This window comes from Microtus ochrogaster, linkage group LG10 (genome assembly GCF_000317375.1).
Source record: "Microtus ochrogaster isolate Prairie Vole_2 linkage group LG10, MicOch1.0, whole genome shotgun sequence".
In the NCBI taxonomy this organism is placed as follows: Eukaryota; Metazoa; Chordata; class Mammalia; order Rodentia; family Cricetidae; genus Microtus; species Microtus ochrogaster.
The window spans coordinates 15,237,806-15,242,467 of NC_022035.1; positions in this window are offsets into that span (position 1 = coordinate 15,237,806).

Genomic DNA, 4,662 nt, shown 5'->3' on the forward strand with positions numbered 1-4,662 from the left:
AGATGAAGCCAGCAGTTCAGACTACATTTCTGGCATTTTGTAAGGAACAGCGGTAGATGACAAAGAGATGCTTTCAGTTCCTGGATAGGACACACAAGAACAGAGAAACAAGGCTGGGGAGAGAGAGGGCTCCTTGGTTAACAGTGAGCTCTTGCAGAATATCTGAGTTAGGTACACAAGTACTCAAGTAAAACAGCTCACAAATTTGTAATATCATCTCTAGGGGACCCAACAGCCTATTCTGTCTTCTCCCATACATAATTAAACTAGACTAAATCTTTAAAAACATAGAAATCAAATAAATTGACAAAAGATAAAGAACAATATCAAGTTAGACTTATCTAAGTTTTAAATATTTTTACAACCACAAATTTTAAATCTTTGAAGGATAAAAATATCTTCTTGAAAACGGATATCAGTGGAGGAAGCACACACATTTGTAAGTGTTCATTTCTACTCATCTTCCCAAGGTTAAGCATTTTTTTCCTCCTCCTAAGAACACCAAGGTTAAATTCATGTCATAAGAAATGCACTATTAGAAGAGAAAAAACATAATTAGCATATTTTAAACATCACATATATTTACAGATTAGTCAAAGCACCTGGTGAACTCATTAAGAGTTTATTTTGAAGTAAGATTTTAAATCTAGACACCTGGAATAGTAGAGATGACCCAATCTTTAAGAGTGTTTAAGCTCTGTCTCAGAACTGTGTTTAGATCCCAGCACCTACCCAAGAAAGCTCACAATTGACTGGAACCCTAGCTCCAAGAGATCTTGTGGCCTCTCCTGGCCTCCAAAGGAACCAGCACAAAAAGGGAAATATTATTTTTCCTGCTTTTAATTTCTTTCTTTTCATAAAAATCGCTTCTTTTTCTCACATAGTATATTCTGGTCACTGTTTCCCCTTCCTCTACCTCTCCCAGTTTCTCTCCACTCCCATCGTATCAGAATTTATTTGCTTTCTGTCTCTCATTAAAAAAAAAAAAACAACAGGTACCTATGAAATAATAATGAAGCAAAATAAAAGAGGAAACAAAAACTTACACATTAGAGTTGATCAAGAAGGAAAAGAGCCCAAGAAAAGGCACATGAACCAGTGCCCTCCTTGTTCACACACTTAAGGATCCCGTAACATCACTAAAAGAAAGCTACAATATACATGCAGAGGACCTGGCGCAGACCCCTGTAGGCCTCAGTCTCTATGAGTTCATATGTGTGTTGATCTTGTTGATATAAGATCTTATTCCCTTGATGTTGTCCATTCTTTCTGGCTCTTACACATTTTCTGCTCCCTCTTTTTGGGAGCTCAAAGCTCTTAGGGGAGGGATTTGATGGAGGCATCCCATCTAGGACAGAGTGTTCTAAACTCTCTCACTCTCTGTATTTTTTTCTGGCTGTGGGTCTCAGTATTTGTTCATATCTGATGCAGGAGGAAGCTTTTCTGATGGTGGACGAGGAAGACACTGGTCTATGAGGTATATGGATATAGCAAAATGACATTAGAAGTTACTTTGTACATTTTTTAGAACAGTGGTATTTGCTCTAAAATATTTTTATTGATTTTTATTGAACTCTACATTTTTCTCTGCTCCCCTCCCTGCCCCTCCCCTCCCCGCTTCAAACCTTTCCCAAGGTCCCCATGTTCCCAATTTACTCAGGAGATCTTTTCTTGTTCTACTTTCAATGTGAATTAGATCTATGTCTATCACTTTTAGGGTCCTCATTGTTATCCAGGTTCTCTGGGATTGTGATTTGTGGGCAGGTTTTCTTTGCTTTATGTTTTAAAAACACTTATGATTGAGTACATGTGATAATTCTCTTTCATGGTCTGGGTTACCTCACTCAGAATGATGCTTTCTAGATCCATCCACTTGCCTGCAAAATTCAAAATACTTTAATGCAAAACAATCTCATCTAAAGAACTTTAAAATATAGGTTTAGGTTTTGTCATAGATTTCAGTGAATCACAGTTTCTAGATTCTAGCAGGGGCATCAAAACAGTTTTTATACTAAAACAAAACCAACAAAATAAATACACAAAATGACTACATCTATTTTAATTGTAAGGACAGGTAGGAATGATTTGCGAAAATATCTGAAGAACCCTCTTGACATCCTTGGATTCTATAGATGTACACATCTCTGCTTAATAATATAATATTAATTTAAATTCTGGATGTTACTTAGGTTAATATATTGCAATGTTCCTCTGTAATAATCACCCTATGCCATAATACGCACAATCGAGTTCAAATTATTGTACATACTTTGTGACCAGTATTAGATTAGTATTGTGCTGAACTATATACCTGGCAGGAAAACAAAAGGTCCATGAAGGAAATCTTTTTTTAAAAAAATTCATCATGGTTACAGACTAAAAGGATAGCTTATAACTAAAGCAGAATCTGTTTTCACAACCCAATACCAGATGATTAAGCTATTATTCTGTGTATTTAAATACAGCAAGCAAGGTAGAAGGAGGATGGGTTTTTTGTTTGTTTTGCTTTGCTTTGCCTTTTTTTTCAGAAATAGGAAGATTTGGGGACCATGAAATGAAACATGAAAGATTGTAAATTTTATGTTACTTGATAATTTATGATTTCTTGATGTACTATTCCTTTTTTCAAGACAAATGAAATAACACCAATAATAAGTATATATAAATATTTTATATTTGTCACATATAAACTGCATATAAGTGTGTATATATATATACATTTATATATATTTGTATATGAATTTTTTATTAGGAAGCATTAGGTACATTATTCAGCAAGTAGATTACATAAGAATTATATCTGCAGAGATTTTATACAAGTTGCTTATAATGAGATCCATGCAAGTCATCAGCATATGGTCATTGAGAGTTCACTCTGAAATGTTTCAAACCATTCAAAATGAATGCTATGGGATCATTTCATTGTCAAACCAGCTATAATTACTGTCTTTATGTAACAAGTAGAAAAGGACTATATTTTAGATAGCATTAATTTATTTTAAATTAATATTAAAGTTTTGATTACATAAAAATATCTGGAAATACCATGAAGAGGTAAAGATAGACTTTTCTTTTGATATTCATACAAAATATGACAAGATTAACTCTATCTTAATTGATTTTTGAGATACATTTTCACTAAAACTTGTAAATTCACAGGAGATCTTGAAATCATTATCTTCATTTGTTTCTCAAAAAGAGCAAGATTCTATTCATACATAATATTGTACCAGTACTTTTCTTTATGACATGATATTTTTCTCTAATAAGATTAACATAGGTTATATTAGTTCTTCAGTTTCTTATTTCTTATCCTTTATTCAATTTCCATTCAGAAAGAGTTTGATTTTTAACTGGGACTGTATCTCAGTGGTAACTTTCTTAGCATACACAAGGCTCAAGTTTCAAATTCTAGAACAGAAAGAAGCAGCAAAGGAAGGAAGGAGGGAGGGAGGGAGGGAAAGAAAGAAGGAAGGAAGGAAGGAAGGAAGGAAGGAAGGAAGGAAGGAAGGAAGGAAGGAAGGAAAAAGGAAGGAAGGAAGGAAAGAAAAAGGAATATATTTTAAGTTAATATGTTGTTTTCTGTTGCCTTTTCCAAAATTATTTTAATTCAAAAATCTTTTAAAAAATATTTTTTCCTGATATGTAATAAAAAGATTATAAATATTTTGAGTTGATTGTATATATAACACTGAAAAGGCAAAAAAAATTTACTTTGTTATAAGTCAATTAATTTTTATTAACACTTGGCTTGATTCTTAATTTGATAATCCTTTTTTAACACTGCTGGTTTAGTTTTCCAGTAAGTAATCTGCCAGGTTCTACCAACTTTGTCCAAGCTAAGTAAAAGTCTGGTAATCTTGACTGGACAACAAAGAACTTCTTGCGAACAAGGACTTAAAAACTGTTCCTTTTAGGAGGTGGTGGGATGGCTTACCAGGCAAAGTGCTTGCTTTGAAAGTATGAGAACATTATTGTGATCAGAAAGAATCCAGATAGAATCTTTAACTTGGTGGTGGTATAGTTGTACCCCTAAGACTGCCGGGATGGGAGACTGAAGGTACTCTGAAATTCACTGGGAGCGAGTGTAGATTTATTGGGCTACATGGCCAATGAAAGACCCTGAATCAGAGGGGAATAGATTTCCATAGGACAAAATTTGAGATTTTTCTCCAGCCTCCACACAGGTTTATAGTCTGTCAGACCTCCACGAACATAAGGACACAGACACACAATCATCCTTATACAATCTGTTTTTAGCCACAAAATAGTTATGTCCTAAGAATCCTAATTAGCAAAAATTAGTTCTTATTCCATTTAAGATTCCTATCTCTTCTTTACCCAACAATCTCTTTGTTCCGCATTAAATGAAATATGGACATGTTTTTCTCCTTAAAAACAAACAAAATATATAATAATTATGACTTAATTTGGGGTAGAACAGGCATGGTATGGATTTATATCTGCTATAATTTGTAAATTAGAAAAGCTAACAAATTCTAAGCATTTCTTTGTTGTGAGATGTATTATTTGACCAAAGATAGAGTTCATTAAATTTCCAATTATTTTCTATGTATAGTTGGAGACAATGCTTTTCAAATTGTGTTTATTCTGAATTAGCTTGCAGCTTCAATGAATGAAATGGTCTATAATTTCTTCGAA